Source organism: Hipposideros armiger, unplaced genomic scaffold, assembly GCF_001890085.2.
Source record: "Hipposideros armiger isolate ML-2016 unplaced genomic scaffold, ASM189008v1 scaffold_522, whole genome shotgun sequence".
Classification (NCBI taxonomy): domain Eukaryota; kingdom Metazoa; phylum Chordata; class Mammalia; order Chiroptera; family Hipposideridae; genus Hipposideros; species Hipposideros armiger.
Window position 1 is genome coordinate 254,478 of NW_017731872.1, and position 20,533 is coordinate 275,010.

General features: G+C 39.5%; 1 protein-coding gene across 5 annotated transcripts in view; it reads right to left on the reverse strand.

Moving 5' to 3' along the window:
* The window catches only part of PTPN2 (protein tyrosine phosphatase non-receptor type 2), a 98,238-nt gene that overhangs the window by 77,217 nt on the left and 488 nt on the right, over positions 1–20,533 (reverse strand). The window lies entirely within an intron of this gene.

Sequence of the window (20,533 nt, forward strand, 5' to 3'; positions counted from 1 at the left end):
TTTTTTTTTTTTTGAATTGGGGAATTGGGGAAGAGGAACAGTCAAGTTGTCCTTCAATCTTAGTTGTGGAGGGTGCAGCTAGCTCAGCTCCAAGTCCAGTTGCCATCTGGTTGTGTTTGCAGTCGCTCCGCTCAAGGTGCTGTGTTCGATCTTAGCTGCGATGGGTGCAGCCCACCATCCCAAACGCGGGAGTCGAACTCGTAGCCTTGTCAGGAGCATGTGCTCTCACCAGCTGAGCCATCCTGCCACCTGTTGGCAGGTCAGCGGCAGCTCAGCTCAGGCACAGCTCACTGGCCCATGTAAGAATCGAACTGGCAATCCTGTTGCTCAGAGCTTGCGCTCTTTTTTTTTTTTTTTAGCTGAGCCATCCTGCTACCTGTTGGCAGCTCAGTGCGGGCTGGACTCGAACTGCTGTTGCTCAGAGCTCAAACTCTTGAGCGAGCTCTTAACCAACTGAGCCACTCAGCCGGCCCCAGAGCTTGCGCTCTTAACCAACTGAGTCACTCAGTCGGTCTCAGATGAACCTTAAATTTTTTTTTTTTAATTATTAGTTTCAGGTGTACAAAACAATGCACTAGTTATACTTTCACCCCTCACAAAGTGACAGGCCCCTCCCCCAATCCACCCCACCCTCAATATCATACATATCTATTACAATGCCATTGACTCCATTCCCCACACTATACTCCACATCCTGTGACTATATATATACATAAACTATAGTTGACATACAATATTATTCACATCAGCTTCAGTTGTACAGTGCAGTGATCAAGTCTCTATCCCATCCATGAAGTGGTCTCCCTAACAAGACATGTGTTCATTTGACACCCTACAAAATATTTACAACATTATTAATTATATCCCCCAAACTGTCTTTCATATCCCTGTGGCAATATTGTAGTTACCAATTTATGCTGTCTAATCCCTTCCCCTTCTCCCTCATCCCCATCCCCCAAATTTGTCTTCTTTAGGCTAATTTTTTTTAATTACATGCCAATTTAGACAGAACTGACATCTTTACTATACCAACTCTTCCACTTAAAGTCTTCCTTGTTGTTCTTCTAATTTAAATAAACCTGACACATTTCTTAAGTTTATTCTTAAGTATTGAAAAACTTTTGTTGCTATTTTGACTGATATCAATATGTGTATTTTTTTTCTCTTTTAACCAATTAGGATTAATTATAGTATTACACTCCCTCATATTGACCATTTTTATTTTCCCAGAATAAATTTGGGAATGGTATTTTATACTAAATTTCTAGATAATATCTGTTGATGATACATGAAAATTTTGGGACTATAACTGTAAGTCAAATTGAACTGCCCGTTAGAAGAGGAAGGGGTAGTTAAGTCATTTATTTCTGCCTTTCATTTGTATTCAATCAGTCTTTCTAAAGCTTTGTTTCATTTTACTGTCATTTTTCTAGCTTGAATGAAATGCTTAAATTTTTTTTTCTTGCTTTAAAAACTGGCCAAATCCTGCAAGTTTAGAATACCATCATCTCATTATTTTCTAGTCTATCTCTAATGGCAGTATGTATTGATATCTTCTTTCATCCAAAAGTGATTATTAAAGATTGCTGTTTTCTATACATTATGTTTCCTTATTTCCTTTTCCCCATATTTATTTTTGCTGTATTAATCAAGTTTTGTTTCTCCTTCCTTCTAGTAATTTAGAAGTAAAAATACAGTTTCTATTCTAATGGGGATTAGTCTTAAAATTTTGTAAAACCATGTTTGAACTTGTATTTTTCTACTAATGCAAAAAAGCACTATTTTTTAATTAAATTTATCGGGGTGACATGGGTTAATAAAATTATATAGGCAAACGCACAATTTTATAATATGTTGTTTATATATTGCATTGTGTGTTCACCACCCAAAGTCAGATCTCCTTCCATCACCATATATTTGATCCCCTTTACCTTCTTCTACCTCCAGCCCTCCCCCCTTACCCTCTGGTAACCACTAAACTTGTCTGTGTCTGTGAGTTTTTGATTGTCTTGTTCATTTGTTACTTTCAGTTTCGTATCCCACATGAGTGAAATCATATGGCTCTCAACTTTTTCTGACTTAATTTCACTTTGTGTGATAATCTCAAGATCTATCCATGTTGTTGCAAATGGCAGTATTTCATCGTTTCTTATGGCTGAGTAATATTCCATTGTATATATGTACACATCTTCTTTACTCAATCATCTATCAAAGAACACTTCGGTTGTTTCCATGTCTTGGACACCGTGAATAATGCTGCAATGAACACAGGGGTACATAGATTTTTATAAATAAAAGTTTTTAGATCTTTGGGATAGATACCCAGAAGACGAATTGCTGGGTCGTATGATAATTCCATTCTTAATTTTTTGAGGAACCTCCATACTGTTTTCCATAGCGGCTATACCAATTTACATTCCCACCAGCAGTGTATGAGAGTTCCTTTTCCACTCCAACACTTGTTATTACTTATCTTGTTGGTAATAGCTATTCTAGCAGGTGTGAGGATAGCAGGTGTGAGGTGCTATATCTCATTGTGGTTTTGATTTGCATTTCCCTAATAGCTAGTAAAGTTGAGTATCTTTTCATATATCTATTGGCCATTTGTATATCTTCTTAGGAGAAGGGTCTGGTTCAGCTCCTCTATCCATTTTTTAGTTGGATTGTTCTTTTGTTGTTGTTGAGTTGCATTAGTTCTTTACATATTTTGGATATTAGCCTCTTATCAAGGTGTTGTTTACAAATATCTTCTCTATTTGGTTGGTTGCCTCTGTTTCGCTGAGTTTCTTTTGCTGTGCTGAAGCTTGTTAGCTTAATATAGTCTCATTCATTAATTTTTGCTTTTACTTCCCTTACCTTTGAAGTCAAATTCATAAAATCCTCTCTAAGACCAAGTTCCATAAGCTTATTACCTGTGTTTTCTTCTATGCAATTCTGCTCTTATATTTAGGTCTTTGATCCATTGTGAGTTAATATTGGTGTATAGTGACAGGCAGCAGTCTAGTTTCTTTTTTTTGCACATGAAAAGCACCTATTAATATGGGAACTGTGCCACAGATTTTACTTCCCTCTTCCTATAGCCCAACCCCCCATATTTTCTTAATCTAAAACTTTGGATTCGTATTTTCTTTTACATTTTCAATTATTTCAAAAATACTTCTTAATATTTGCAGTAAAGTTCACAACCATGTAATTATTTAGCGTTAACTCTACATTTAATTTGGCTTCATTGCCAAACCTACTTTCTACACCTATTCCATTTCTCTCAGTGCTTGGGTGACATTTCTCCATTATCTTCAGGCATTCAATATTAGAGCATGTAAGTCAAATGCAAATCTGATGTATTCTTCTCCAAAGATTCCTATTTTTTCTGCAGTGTGGGGTTTTTTCTTTATCTTGAGTACTTAGAAAATTCATCAGGATGCACCCAGGGTTCTATGCTTTTTAAATATATTCCTAGTCCCCTAGGTCCCCTTTGATCTTGAACTTCAAGGCTTTCTTCAGCTCAGAGATATTCTTCCACTAATTCATCTCAGTTTCCTGTTCTTCCAGGAACTCTTATCACGAAGATTTGAGACTGTCATGTAGTTTAAATACTCTCTCATGATACTCATTTTAAAAATCTTTTTCCTGAATTCTGAGTTTTCTCAAGCTAACTTGGTATTCTGCAATATCTATTTGATAGTGAGTCCTGAATTTTTTTAACAATTATGTTTTATAACTTAAAGAACTCTTTCCTATTCTCCGTTTATTTTTATGTCCTGCTTTTACCATTTTGGGAATCTGGATTCCAGTTTTCTCTATTTCTCATACTACAGAGGGTGCCCCCCCAAAAATGTATATACATTTTAAGAAAGGAAAAGTGTATTAAAATTGCAATATTCAATATACACCAATAACAAAAGGTGAATACAAGTCATGTTTGACTTCTGCAATTACAAGATGTGCTCAAAGTGGTTACCATCAGTGTCCAGACACTTCTGATTATGGCGAACTACTGCTTGAGCAACACTGACCAAAATGACCACTTGTACACATTTTTTTGGCACCCCCAGTATTTCACATGCTGTAAATGATCCAATTAGTCTCATTTTTTGTAGTGATGAGTTTTTCACATGTTTAACATGTTAATTTTTCCAGAAACAAAGTACAGCCATCAGCCCTTACCCAAGCTTTTGGAGATGTTTGCACTCTTTACTATCAAAATCCCCTAAACCTCAAATATGCGGGTGGGACCCTTCTCTAGTGTTAAATAATGACGCACATTTTTTATCACTGTGTTTTAGTCATTTCAACAGTAAACAGAACAACGAAAAAGCTTCTACTGCATGGGATTAAGGACCTGAAATATTATATCCATTTCTCATTTTCCATATTATTCTTACTATAGTTTTTACAGCTATTTGTACAATTGTGTCTGATGACTTCTTTTTAAAATCAGACCTCTCCCCTTCCCCAATTCCCCAATGCTGTTCCCTCCCCCAATTCCACAATAAAATCTTTTTTAAAAAAATTAAAAAAATAAAATTAAATCAGACCTCTGAGTTTTCCTTGAGACTAAAGAAGCCAATATAATAAGTGCTATTTTAAAAGTATGCTCGTTGGGCCGGCTGAGTGGCGCGTTGGTTAAGAGCTGGCTTGGGATGCCTGCTCTGAGCAGCAGAGCCCCAGTTCGGATCCCATATGAGCCCCAGTGACACTGCGCCCTCTACAGCTAAGACGGTGAACAACAGCTCAACCTGGAGCTGGGCTGCCATGAGTCGCCAGCAATGGTGTAGGCTGCAGTGAGGCTGCAGTGGGCTGCCATAAGCTACCGTGAGAGGCTGGCAGCCGGCATGAGCTGCAAAAAGCAACTGTGAGCGGCTGTCAAGTGGCCGGCAACAGATCTGCCTCACCTGGGAAGAGCGCAATGAAAATACCAACATGGGCCAGTGAAGCGACGTCCTCCACAACTAGACTGAAGAACAAAAGGACAGCAACTTGTCTGTTCCCCTTCCCCGATTTCCCAACGCTGTTCCCTCCCCCAATTCCCCAATAAAATCTTAAAAACAAAAAGTACGCTCACATTTAAAATAAAAACAGAAAGAGGATTTATTTTAACCTAAGGGAGTGAAGAGTACAGTGCATGAATAGACCTGAAAAATGAGCAGGAAGGAGTATATATACCATGTAAACAAGTAGGAAAAAATGGATCCAAGCAGAAAAAAACAGCTTGTACAAAGTCACAAATATATAAAAGTACATAAAAAATAAATGAATGAAAGAATGAATAACTGATGTCTTGCAAGAAGTATAAGCAATACAAGACTAGTGGTCCATGAGAGGGAAATGCAAGAAATGAGGATGAACAGGTAGAGAGAGGCCAGATTAGGCAGGCACTGTTCATGCTTCATTAACCCAACAAACATATAAAAGTTCTATAAATTATAAAGATAGCATTATAAATGGGGGAAAGGGGGTGGAATGATGGATTATTCAACAATATGATAAAAGCACACAGTTATTTAGGGAAAAAATTGGTCAAAGACAAGACAAGGAAGGATTCTCACTTTCACCAGTTCTATTCAACATAGTACTGCAAGTTCTAGCCAGAGCAATTAGGCAAAAAAAGAAACAGGCATCCAAATTGGAAAGGAAGTTGTTAAACTATCTCTACTCACAAATGACATGATCTTATATGTAGGAAAACTATAAAGAATCCACACAAAAAAAACTGTTAGAGCTAATAAATCCAGCAAAGTTGCAAAACACAAAAATTAACACAAAAAAATCACTTGTATTTCCATACACTAGCAATGAACAATTCAAAACAGGAAATTAAGAAAACAATCCCATTGGGCTGGCCAAGTGGCTCAGTTGGTTAAGAGTTGACTTAAGAAAGCGAGTTCTGAACAACAGGGCTGTCAGTTCGATTCCCACATGGGCCAGTGATGCGTGCCCAAGCTGAGCTGTCGCTGAGCTGCCTACAGGTGGTAGGATGGCTCAAGTGGTATAACAAGATTGCCTGTTTGATGGTGGGCTATGCCCACCCGCAACTAAGACTGAACTCAGCACCTTGAGCTGAGCTGCCGCCTGGTTGGCTCAGTGGATACAGCGTGCGCTCTTAACAACAAGGCTGATGGTTAGTCTCCTGCATGGGATGGTGGCTACGCCCACCCGCAACTAAGATTGAACAGCACCTTGAACTCAGAGGCCACGAGCTGCCAATAGGCAGCCAGGAGACGACTGGCGCCCTCCACAATGAAGACTGAAGAACAACAACTTAGCTGGTCCCCTTCCCCAATTCCCCAATAAAATCTTTAAAAAAAAAAAAAACAATCCCATTTACAATAAAATCAAAAAGAATAAAATACTTAAGGATAAACTTAACCAAGGTGGTACACTGAAAACTACACAACATTGCTGAAAGAAATTAAAGACAATCTAAATAAACAGAAAAATGATCCATGTGTTCATGGATTGGATGGCTTAATATTAAGATGACAAAATTACCCAAAGCTATATACTGATTCAATGTAATCCCTATCGAATTCCAGTGACAATTTTGGAAGAAATGAAAATCTCATCCCAAAATTCATATACAATTTCAAGGTATCCTGAATAGTCAAAACAACTTGAAAAATAATTAACAAAATTGGAAGATTCACACTTCCCAATTATAAAACTTACTAAAAAGCTACAGTAATCAAATCAGTGTGGTATGGCATAGAGACAGAGAGATCAATGGAATACCACAGAGTTCAGGAATAAACCCTCAGATTTATGGTCAACTGATTTTTGACAGGGGGCCAAGGACATTCAATGTGGAAAGGGCAGTCTTTTCTTTTCAACAAACGGTGTTGGGAAAACTGGATATCCACATGCAAAAGAAGAAAGCTGGACCTTTACCATATATCATATACAAAAATCAACTGAAAATGGATCAAAGACCTAAATGTAGGAGTTAAAACTACAAAACTCTTACAAAAAAAATAGGGATTGAAAATCATCATCTTAGATTTGGCAATGGTTTGTTAAATTATGACACTAAAAGCACAGGTGGCAAAAGAAAAATAAATTAGACTTCATCAAAATTAAAAACATCTGTGCATCAAAACACTCTAGAGTAAAAAATAAAAACCACATATTGGGAAAAAATTGGCATATCATATATCTGACAAAAGATTAATAACCAGAATATATAAATAACTCCTACAATTCAACAATGAAAGGACAAAGACAATTAAAAATTAGGCAAGACACTTATTAGGATGGGCAAAATCCAGAACACTGATAACACCAAATGTGTTAAGGATGTGGTGCAATAAGAACTCTCATTCACTGCTGGTGAGGATGCAAAATGGTACAGCCACTTCGGAAGACAATTTAGCAGTTTCTCACAAAACTAAATACACTTGCCATATGGTCCAGCAATCATGCTCCTTGTATTCACCCAAAGGAGTTGAAAACTTATGTCCACAGAAAAACCTGCACACAGATACTTATAGCAGCTTTATTTATAATTGCCAAAACTTGAAAGCAACCAAGATGTCCTCCAGTAGGTGAATGGATAAACTGTGGTAAATCCAGGCAATGAAATACTTATTTAGTACCAAAAAGAAATGAGCTATCAAGCCATGAAAAGACACGAAGGAACGTTAAATACGTTATTACTAAATAAAAGAAGCCAACCTAAAAAAGCTACGTAATATATGATTCCAACTGTATGACATTCTGGAAAGGACACATCTATGGAAACTAAATATAAAGATCAGTGGTTGCCAGGGGTTGAGGGGTGGGAGAGGAGAATGAAAAGGCAGACCACAGAGGATTTTTAGGGCAGTGAAAATAAACTACTCTGCATGATGCCATAATTATGAATATATGTACATTTGTCCAAACCCATAGAATGTATGCCACCAAGAGTCAAACCCAAGGTGATTATGGACTTTGGGTGATTATGATATGTCAGTGTAGGAGTAGGTTCATAAATTTTAACAAATGTACCACTCTGGTGGGGGGTTTTAATAATGAGGTAGGCTATGAACGTGTGGGGGTACATAGGAAACTGTATCTTCCCTTCAATTTTGCTGTGAACCTACAACTGTCGTAAAACAAACAAACAAAACATAGGCAAAGGACTTGAACAGACATTTCTCCAAAGATACACAAATGGTCATTATGCACAAGATAAAGATGCTCAACATCCTTAGTAATTAGGGAAATGCAAATCTAAATCACAATGAGGTACCACTTCATACCTACTAGCATGACTATAATTTTTTAAAAATGGAAAATAACAAGTGTTAGTGAGCATGTGAAAAAAAAATCAGAATTCTTGAACATTGCTGGTGGGAATGTAAAATGCTGCAGCTACTGTGGAAAACAGTTTAGCAGTTCCTCAAAAAGCTCAACATAGTATTATCCAGCCATTCCACTTCTAGGTCCAAATCCAAAAGAATTTAAAAACAGGGGCTCCAATGAATATCTGCACACCAATGTTCACAGCAGCATTTTCCACAATAGCCAAAAGGGAAAAATAATCCGTGTCCATTAATAGATGAATAGATAAAACAAAATGTTGTATATACATACCAAAAAAATATTAGCCATAAAAAAAATAAAGTTGATACAGGCTACAAGATGGTTCAACCTTAACAACAACATATAAGTGAAATAAGCCAGACACAAAAGGACAAATAGTGTAAGATTCCACTTGTATGAAATACCTAGAACAGTCAAAATCTTAAGAGATATAGAGTAGAGGTAACCAGGGGCTGGGGAGGGAGAAATAGGGAGTTATTGCTTAATGAGTACAGAGTTTCTGTTTGGGATGCTGAAAAAGTTTTGGAAATAGTGGTGATAGTTGCACAACGCTGCAAATGGAATCAATGACATTGAATTGTACACTTAAAAATGGTTAAAATGTCAGGCCGGCCGAGTGGTGTGTTGGTTAAGAGCTGGCTTGGGATGCCAGCTCTGAGCAGCAGGGCCCAGGTTCGGATCCCACATTAGGGCCAGTAACGCTGCGCCCTCTACAGCTAAGATGGTGAACAACAGCTCGGCCTGGAGCTGGGCTGCAAAGTTGCCAGCGACGGCGTAGGCTAAAGTGAGGCTGCAGTGGGCTGCCCATAAGCTACCTGTGAGTGGCTGGCAGCTGGCGTGAGCATCCGGCAGCCAGCGTGAGCTGCCAAGAGCCACTGTGAGCAGCTGTCCAGTGGCCGGCGACCAATCTGCCTCACCCGGGAAGAGCGCAATGATAATACCAACATGGGTCAGTGAAGTGACGTCCTCCACAACTAGACTGAAGAACAAAAGGACAGCAACTTGTCTGTACCCCTTCCCCGATTCCCCAACGCTGTTCCCCTCCTCCAATTCTCCAATAAAAACCTTTAAAAAAAATGGTTAAAATGTCAAACTTTGCTGTATATATTTTATCCCCCCCCCAAATTTAATTGGATGTCTACCTCATTCCTTATACCAAAATAAAGTTCTAGTTCAGCATGATGTCAATATAAAAGAAATGAAACCATAAAATTGTATAAGAAAACACTGAGAAAATTTTTTGTAATCATAGAATAGAGAAGGCCTTTCTAAGCCATGGCACAAAAAAATAAGAAAAGACTAATCAATTTGACTTCATAAAAATTTAAATTTTCTATGCAAAAAAATACCATAAATATCCCGTTGCAGTGGCGCAGTGGAGGCGTGTTGGGCCCATAACACAGAGGTCGACACACAGAAAATACCAGAAATAAGGTCAAAAGATAATCAATAAGTTGAAAAAATGTTTGCAATATACGAGAAAGGCTTAACCTCCATAATATGTAAAGTGTTCCTCCTACACATCAGTAAAGAAAAAAAACAAACAGCTTTTAAAAATAAGATGTTCAATTTCATTCATAATGAAAGAATTATGAATTTATTAAGTAAGACTATTTTTCACCTATCAGACAAAGATAAAAAGTTTGATAACATAATTGGGTTGGTGAAGGTACAGGGAAACAGGCACTTTCTTATACTATTGATGGAAGTGTACACTGACACAACTTCTTTGGAAGGTTATTCATTACAGCATATTTATAATAGCTAAAGATTAGAAATAACCTACATGTCATTACAGATGAGTGGTTAAATAATGAGTACTATTTACTGTTAAAACGAACACACGAGATCTATATGGAAGGATTTCTGATATATTAAGTGAAAAAAGCAAGGTGCAAAATTTGTTTCACAGGAGTGGGATAGATAGAAGGAGGCAGGCAGGCGACAACTTACATATGGATCAAGTATCTCTGGGAAGATACTCAAGAAACTGGTTAGTGATTACCTATAGAAATAAAGAAACTAGGGAAAATGGTGGCAGTGGCTTACTTTTTCCTACTACATACCCTTCTGTACTGTTTTAATTTTTGTTATGTTCATGTAATCCTAACCAAATTATTATCATTATTTTATCAAAGATTTTATTGGGGAATTGGGGAAGGGGAACAGCCAAGTTGTTGTCCTTCAATCTTAGTTGTGGAGGGCGCAGCTAGCTCAGCTCCAAGTACAGTCACCATCCAGCAGCCTGTCGGCAGCTCAGCTCAAGGTGCTGTGTTCAATCTTAGTTGCGGGTGGGCATAGCCCACCATCCCATGCAGGAGTCAAACCAGCAACCTTGTTGTTAGGAGCACGTGGTCTCAACAGCTAAGCCATCCCACTACCTGTTGGCAGCTCAGCGGCAGCTTAGCTTGAGCACAGCTCACTGGCTCATGTGGGAATCGAACCGGCGATCCTATTGCTCAGAGTTCGCACTCTTAACCGACTGGGCCACTCGGCCAGCACCTAAGCAAATTATTTACTTATTTATTTCTTAAAACACAGACTCTACAAACTAGGAGCTCATTCAAGATTATTCACTTCTTGTTAAACTCTCTTCCTCAAAGATGAGAGCTTCTCAAAGAAAAGTCTGATGCATAGCAGCACTTATTCCACTGGGAATCTTATCTTCCCAACCTGCAACAGGCATTTTAAGGGCCACAACAAAGACTGAACACATTAAAATAACGTTCTTTGAAGTATGCTAGATATTTAGCTTCATACTTGATTATGTCCTCCCATAATCTTTATACAGAGTATATGCACAAACATTTGACTAATAAAAGAAAATAAACGCTTAACAATCATATAATTGAGGATTCACTTAGGGACATTAAATTAAAAAAAAAAAGAAATTTAGGTATGTTCTCTCATAAGTAGAAAATCTATCAATGTGGGATTATCTTAAAAAGCCCTACTTTTTTCTTATAAAATTAAGATTACTCTTTTCCCATTTCCTAATTCTTATTTGCTGCTCCATCACAACAGTTAAAAGTAGAATATTCCACAGTACAAGGATATAAATTTTTCTGCGCACTATATAGAACAAAGCTATGTACCAAGTGCAAAAATATTATTTGATATTATATATTATAAAATAACTATTTCATCCTGACAATGATGGAAATTAAGTTACAGTAATAGAGATTAACAGAATCCCTATTACAGTAATAGAGATTTAAATAATAAAATCTTTAAGATTTTAAATGTGAACCTATGTTTTATAGGTTCACTGGTTAAAACATAAATCAGTGCAGAAGCAATTCCTACTGTCATGGAGTAACTGCAATTTTCTAAGGTTACCCCAGCAAACCAACCCTTGACTAGGAACAGAGTGGTGCACACTCTAGGTGCCATACAACGTTACTCCAAACCCACCTGAAGAATTCCTAGAAACACTATTAAGTAAACTGTTAAGAGGAACTGATAGTTTTCAGAGTATTAAACTGTTCAAATATAGTGAAAGAAAAAACAAGATTTTCTTCAGGGGAATAAAAGTGGTTTGAATCTAAGTTACAAACGACCAGTGACATGACTAAATAAAATTGATAGAACAAAGAGCATATTAAATCAGACATACTGGATTGTAAAAAGAATAAAAGCACATTAAAACAATCAAACAAACATGGAACTACTACATTGAAAAAGATACCAGAAGTCCATAGATAAAAGTATCTGATCTTAAATCAGTTTCTTGACCAGGATTTCTTTCCTGGAGGTCATCAACCCCAACCATCTTTAGAGGACCTATGAAAATCCTGAAATCACATGCTAAATTTTGGAGAATTTTATGTGGACATTTCTCTCTTTCACAGTTTCATCTTAAGTGTCAAAAGGTGTCTATGGGGCTGGCCGAGTGGCTCAGCTGGTTAAGAGCTCACTTGGGAGCACCAGCTCTGAGCAGCAGGGCTGCGGTTCGGATCCCACATTGAGGGCCAGTGACGCTCGCCCTCTACAGCTAAGATGGTTCGCATCCCACATTGAGGGCCAGTGACGCTCGCCCTCTACAGCTAAGATGATGAACAACAGCTCGACCTGAAGCTGGGCTGCTGTGAGTCGCCGGCGACGGCTTAGGCTGCAGAGGGGCTGCCGTGAGCTACATGAGTGGCTGGCAGCCAGCGTGAGCGGCCGGCAGCCGGTGTGAGCTACCCGGAGCTGCTGTGAGCGACTAAACAATGACCGGCTACTGATTGCCCTCCCAGGAAGAGCACAATGATCATACCAACATGGGCCAGTGAAGCGACGTCCTCCACAACTAAACTGAAGAACAAAATAGCAACTTGTCTACCTGCCTGTTCCCCTTCCCCGATTCCCCAAAGCTGTTCCCCTGCCCCAATTCCCCAATAAAAAAATCTTGTTAAAAAAAAAAGGTGTCTATGATTTTAAAAGCAAAGATTTCACTGTTAAGTCTAAACAACTTCCTGAACCATTACTACTACTCTACCATTAATAGAACCCTTAAATTAAAGCTACATTAAACACATTTAAAATAGCACTACATTCATTTTTAATAGCTATTTCAGACAACAGCCTGGCAAGGTAGAACATTCCAATTAAGAACATAACAGAAAAGTTTATATTCTGCTCAGAACAGTCAAGTCAGAATTTATAGTCTTTAAAATTAACCTGCTGAACTATCTCTCTTCCTCAGTTACCAGCTGTTTTAAAATTTTGTATGCTAAACTGACTTAGTATATGGCTACTCACTATTATCCAAAGTAATGGAGGGTGTTACCAAAAGTTCCAATTCACTAGTTGGTTTAAATATTCTCTCTGCCCCTAAGACAGCGGTTCTCAACCTGTGGGTCGCAACCCCTTTGGGGGTCGAACAACCCTTTCACAGGGGTCGCCGGGTACTCGTATGTGGTCGTATCAGCATGTGGGCCTGGAGACAGATAGAGGAGCGGTGTCTCGGTTCCTAAGACCATCAAAAATATGTGTTTTCCAAAGGTCTTAGGCAACCCCTGTGAAAGATTGAGAACCACCGCCCTAAGAGCTTTCCAACAAGAAATGATGACTTTAATGAAGCACTAAGTGGAATTACCACCGGAAACAGAGGACACAGAGAATCTAGATAGTAATTTCCAGGGGAAAATCATATGTATGCTTACTTGAGAAAGTGAAGAACATGCTTATGTTAATTTTAATTTTGCTTTTCTGTATCTTATTTGTCCATATCTCTAGTTTACTCTGTGGAAGAGAGTGAGGAGAGTAAGAGAACAAAGAGATCAGGCAGGAATACAGAACAGCAGGAGACTGCAAGGATTGTAACAGTTCTCCAACTGGGAATAAGGAATACTACTGTGAATAGCAGTGATTTGAGAGAAGCCATAAAAAGGTTGCTGGGGATTCTGGTTAAAAATCAAGATATTGAAGATATTGAACAAGAGGCAAGCCAGAAAGGCTAATGGACAAATGCAACTATCTGGATTTTCATAATTACAGGAATCAATAACCTACAGAACATATGTCAAAGGCGAAACACAGTATGATTTCTAGTTATATATTCTCTACTGGGGCACCATTTCCAAGGCTCTTTCCCCTTAAAGCAGTGGTCCTTACCTTTTGAAGAGTCACAGATCTATTTAAGAATCTAACCAAAAAAGCTACAGAAACACCTAGAAACTAAATACCCAGATACACACACACACACACAAAATTTAGCATACACTTTCAGGGGACTTGGAAATCCCTTTCCGCCTGACCCATGGATCCCAGACACTGTTTTAAAGGTCTCTTCCAGTTCCAAAATGATCCCCTACCTGTTATAACACATTCCATTCATTCATTGCCATAAAAAAAATTTAAATGATTCCCTCAGTGCCATTAATCTCAAGTAGATCATAAGAAGACAGAAATGTAGACAGTCACGTTGGCCAATTAGTACAATGCTAAAATGAGAATCACAAAGACTAGATTTGGGTCCCAGCTCTGTCATTAATGTGAGGACAGAAAAGGTGCCACAGGTTAAATCTGACAAGGTCAGGAGACTGAACATAGCCACCACATAAGATGGCGTGAACATAAAAAACTCATAGCTAAGGTGGGCCATGGCGGGAAGTCATATCTTTAGCCTGAAGCTTCCTTCATAAAGTCAAACTTCACCTTAAGTGAGCCTGTCTATTGTCTTTTTGCACATAAAATGACATCCTTGGAATGTCAGTAATCCCCTTGTCCAGCCAGAGCAGGAAACTACAGAATCTCTCATTATTATGCTTGTCACTTGAGTAACATCTCAATGTGAACTATTAACTATCCTGTACCCAACTATGTAAAAGTACCTGTCTCTCCAATTTACTTTTATTCAATCCCAGAGATTCCTCCCTCCTCCCCCTTAATCTACCATCAATGGATTTCATGTAATCTTCCTCCCTTGATTCTACATATAAGCATTTTCTCAATCTGTTGAGATTTTGTTTACCAGCAATTGTAGACAGTTTGGCTCAAACAAACTCTTATAAGCTTTCTCTTAGGCTGGATGTTTTTCGTGGACAAATGGATATGGCAATCCTACATAAGTCACAACCTCATGTTGGATGGGTGTCTCCTCAGCTGTTGAATGAGTGGGTTGGAATAAACCAAGGTGCTGACAGTTTAAAAGGGGAGCAGTATTCTTTTGTTTAGTGAATACTTACTGGCATCTAACATGCCTCAGGCCTATAGGCAGATGGTGGGGAAACCGAAATGAAGTAACCCTCAAGGAGTTAGACAAGAAGACAGTAATAAAACAACGTGATTTATACTCTAATAAAATAATATAGAGAGCTCAAGAATCACAGAAGGAAGAGCATATAACTTTGCCTAAGGAGACTACAGTCTAGTCTTGAAGATGTTTCCCAGATAGATAAGGTATGCACAGAATATATCCAACATATGCAGACTCCAAGGTGTGAAAAAGCAGGCAATTTTCAAGGAAAGCCAAGGTGTGAGTCAAAAAACTGTGCAACTATGTAAAAGCACTGAGCACTAACATTAAACAATAGTAGCAGAATGTGTAGTAGACACTGGAAGGGAAGTGTTTTAGAATAAGACAGCTTTGATTTATCCTGCCTAATTGGCCACCCACAGTAAGTACTAGAAGAATAGAGTTTTGTTAACTTCTAAAAAGTAGCTGACTCACAAACGGTAAGACTGATCTTATTCTGATAATATTTCAACTATGAATTTCTAATAAAGAAAAGTGACCAGTCAGTTAGACCATGATTTCAAAACTCTTATCAACCAAATTCCTTCTGAGCCACCACTTACTAGAAACATTATTCCATGACTTAGTTTTTGCCATTTCCCTACAATTTCCAGGCAGGCTTACAAAACTCCATTCCTTTTCTCTGCCCTTCTCATGCCCCAGCCGAATTCAGACAGCAACCAGTAGTGACCAAAGGAAAGGCAAAAAAGCAATCATGGGGCCGGCCGAGTGGCGCGATGGTTAAGAACTGGCTTGGGATGCCAGAGGGCCCCGGTTCGGATCCCACATGAGGGCCAGTGACACTGCCCTCCACAGCTAAGATGCTGAACAACAGCTCAACCTGGAGCTGGGCTGCCCTGAGTCGCCGGTGATGGCGTAGGCTGCAGCCTCTGTGGCAGTGGATTGCCATGGGCTACCGCGTGCAGCCAGCGTGAGCGGCCAGCAGCCGCAGTGAGCGGCCATCCAGAGGCCGGATACTGATCTGCCTCGCCAGGGAAGAGAGCAGTGATGGTGCCAACTTGGGCCAGTGAAGCAACGTCCTCCACAACTAGACTGAAGAACAAAACGACAGCAACTTGTCTATTCCCCTTCCCCCAATTCCCCAGCACTGTTCCCATCTCCCCGATTCCCCAATAAAAATCTTAAAAAAAAAAAAAAAAGCAATCATGAACATTTCTCAAAAAGCCAAAATTAATGTCAGATGACATTAATAATATTAGTTTGTCTATCAGACCAAATTGGACTTTTACAGCAATCTCACTTCTGCCAAGGCCAGCTCTTCTGTGTGCTCTTGCTCCCACCAGTGCCTGCTTTCTGATGTTTCTGGCTCCAACTATCATCCTTTCTGCTTCTTCAACCCCTAACCTCTCTCTTTAGGCTTATTCCCCCCAAGCATGTAAACATGTCAAGTTACCTACCCTTCTCTGGTAAGAAGTCACTATTCAACAAATATTTATCAAGTGCCTACTAGGCACCTCATTGTGTGCAAGGTATTGGCACTGCCTGCATGAAGCTCTGATGAGGTCGTGGAGAAGATTAACCTCGAAATTCTAATCTATTTTGCTCTAGCTTAATAATTCCTTCCCAAAAAACCTCCCATTATCAAAAGTTATGTTATAAAAGCAACTGTTCAAAGGAGGTAAAAAGGAGTCAGGGGCCAAAGTTTCAGACTCAAACTAATAAATTCATTTTCCTGCAAGCCTTTCAATATATAAAGTGTGAAGTAAAAGTTCTCATACTACTAAGCAAGTCCAGCTTTTAGTTATATTTAGTTTTTGCTCAAGAGTATAGCCTTTCTTTTCCTACTCCAGTTAGCATTGCTAAAAAAGCAAAACTCTCCTTGAACATTATCATAAATATCACCCACTGTTGTGCTATACAAAGCAGAAAGCTCATTCAAACACTTTTTCCCTACTCAAGCACAAGTAGTTTGCTAAATGCAAATTGTGTTCCCTAAATTATCTGCTGCTGCATTAGACTCAATGCACTGCTATGAAAAGGGAAGTCATGGGATGCTACAGAAATACATGGGGCGGGGAGGGGGAAGGTGTCATACTCTGCTTGGGAGAGTCAGGAAGGCACTCCCTAAGGAAGTGAGACTTCAGGGATGAGTAGAAAGTAGTTAAGCAAAAGGGGAAAGAAATGTGGGAAAAGTTGTGCTAATGCAGAGAACTACATTTATAAAGGCCCAAGGGAAGAACGGATACACACATTTAAAGGAAAAGAACTTAGTGGAAAACAGAGAAGTCATACATGAAGACAGGACATGTGGTCTTGTGAGCCATAGGAGGTGTTTAAAGTTTACATTACCAGCAAAAAGTAGAGAAGTCACATGATCACGCTTCATTTTACTAGCTTTCCTCCTCTCAATCCCATCAAGTTGGAGAATTCTCAAAAGAGCAGCGGACACTTGCTCACTTGTACTTCTTCCTACCTTCTCAACAACCGGCATCTCACTTTTGTACTCTTCTGAAATTGGCTCTCGTTAAGGCATCTGTTGATCTTCTAGTTGTTATTTGACAGGCCCTTTCAGTTTTTTACCTTATTTGTCCCATCTGCAGCATGTGGCCCTGCTGACTATTAATTCCCTCCACACTCCGCCACCAATTTTCTCCCCATTTCTATGGCTATACCTCTCCAGTCTCTTTTTGCAAGCTCCTTTTTCTCTACCTATGCCCTTAAATGTTGTCTGTCAAGATTCTATCCTTGGCATTCAGCATTTCCAAGCCCTCTATATTTGAACTCACTCATGGCTAGGACCTCAAACACCACTATGTGCTCATGACTTCCAAAAATACATTTTGGAAGCTCAGACCTCTTCTGAACCACAAATTTATATATTAAACTATTTCTATTTTGATGCCTTACTACTTCAAATTGAATTGAACATTTCAAAACCAAATACATCTATTCCCTTACCACTTCAACTCTATCTCCCCTTCATTCCTCCTGCCACTGCCTTAGTTCATTCTGGAGTTCAACATTTCTCTTCAGGTTTACTCCAATAGCCTACATCCCTGTGCTACCTGTGTACACTTAGCCCCATTCAACCTACTGGTAGAATGATCTTGCTGAAAAATAACTATAATACAATCATGATACTTCCAGGCTTAAAATTCCTCAGTGATACCTATCAATCAGCTCAAATTCCTTGGTCTGATTTACAAGAGCTCCTCAACTTCACGCCACACTGCTTGCCAGGCTAAATTGTTGGTGGTTCTCTTCGCATTCTATGCTCTACCTCTGCACACATTTCTTCCTTTCCTGGAACACTAATTCTCTCCCTCTCCATTACTCTCTTCACCTGGCCAACTTGTCATTCAGGACTTAGGTAAGGCCCTTTCTCCTTCAGGAAGCTTCACCAGAACTTCCAGTGCACCCCTTTGGGGGAAATAAAGCACCCTGTGCTTAACACTACCTTTTGCACTTAACTACTTTTACACTTTCATCTGTTTACCCATTTACTACTCCCCACTAGGCTGTATCCTTGAGAGCAGAGACTCAGTCTAACACTGGCACATAATAGATGCATTATGAATGAATGAATTACAATGAGGCCCTCAAGAGAACAAGTCCTAGAATGTGAGGTCCTAAAGAACAGGAACTTTGTCAGTGGCATTCTCTGCTAAATCTGGAAGGCCCAGAGCAGGGGCTGGCACTCCACAGGTGCTCAGCATGTATTGGTAGAATGGCTCAATGGATATTCTAGAGTCAAAGGAAAACACTCTGAAACTCTTTCTAGGCTTGCTTTCCATTACTAACTTTCTTGGTTTGTGACCTACTTTTACTATAACACTAATGTGTATTGCATGATCTCCCCTGACCAAACTAATACTCTTCTTCATCCATTAGGAAGAAAATAATAAGAGCATTGACCAATCCACTGAAGAATTCCTGGGCAGGAGTCCATGGAAGGGTTTCCTTAATTCCTTGAAACTAAATGTGAAATTTTCAGTGGTTGTAAGTGCATTTTTTTTGATGAGAAGGATTACAGCTTTCATTGACTTTTCAAGGCTATTACACCCCTCCCCCCCCAATCAAACCACTTGACCAAAATGTTAAGCTGAATTAACTTGCAGCATTCACCTTTCTCTTCTCTGTATTTTGAATACATGACTAGCAACTTGAATAGCAGCCTCTGCTTAAAACAAAACAAAACAAAAAAAAACTGGAGAAGACACAGCTGGCAGGCTCTCACACAGAGTCCCACTAGAACTTGCATTTAAAATTTTCTAAAATTGGAAAAGTCCTTACCAGCATTCTTTAAAGTTAGTACCCTAGTCTAACATACTCTGTATCCATTTGAATCAAGTTATTTATTTTACTACTGGCTAATGGGATCAAGAGGAAAATGTTACATTCTGAATATAAGAAAACATTTTTTACTGTCATATAATTAAATGGAATGGGGGGAAAACCGAGGGCCATCAAGATTTACAGGAAAGCCTTTACTTTTTCTTCTTTTCCTGTACAATGAACTGAACAGCAGGAGCAGCATTTAACTCACAACCACTCAATTCAATCTTGGGAATAATTTGCTAATAATTAAACAGTAGAGAACAGGTAATTAGGTCATTTTAAAAGAGATAAAATTGTTTGAATTAAAAGGTTCTCTAGTTGAGCCAAAAAAGCTAGTCACAAAAAGAGTTCCCTATGAGTCCATTTACATGAGTTCGAAAACAGGCAAGTTTATCCTATGGTGATAAGAAATCAAGACAGTGGTGGCTTATAGGATGGAGGAGAGTGAATGACAGCACCTTCTGGGGTGATAAAAAGGTTATTTTGATTTAGGTGGTGTTCACACAGGTGTATATGTACATTTATGAAACTCGCTTAACTACATACATAAGATCTGTGTATTTTATTGTATGTAAAGTGTGCCTCAGTAAGGAAAATTGAAGAGTAAGGAAAATTAAAAGAAATCATTATTTCTTTTAATACAACCCAAGCCTGTTCTTGTTCCTGGAACCTTTTTGTGGAGGACAACCCACACCCTGAGAAACTCGGCTCTCGAAAATGTAGACTCGAAAATTCGCCAGGAGCTCTCGCCAGCACCACGGTTTAGGCACTACAATTTCGAGAGGTCCAGGTACCACCCACAACAACCAAGGCAAGAGCTGGCAACACCTTCGGAAATGGGTGTCGTGGCCGGTCTCTGCTTGCTCGGCCAAAAAACACCTAGCCAGCGGAAAAACAGTGTCCGTGGGCAATGACAGGGACAGGGGCGGGCAAGCGACCGCGAGGCTGCAGTTGCCCGGCGCTGCGAACCCCCAAGGCCTCTCCGCCCCCGTCCCTCCCCACGGTTCCCGGCGGCCTCACCGCTTCCCGGGGTCTCCCAGATCGCCTGCGGGCCTCACCGGTCCCCCCACCCACCGGCCTTTCAGCCACTCGGGTTCCCACCCCCACCCCCCGGACCAAGAAACACAACCACGCCCGCCACAAGGCGCCGCTGTAGCGCCACATTCCAGAACTAACACTGCGCTTGCGCTTAGATAGGCAACCCCCCGC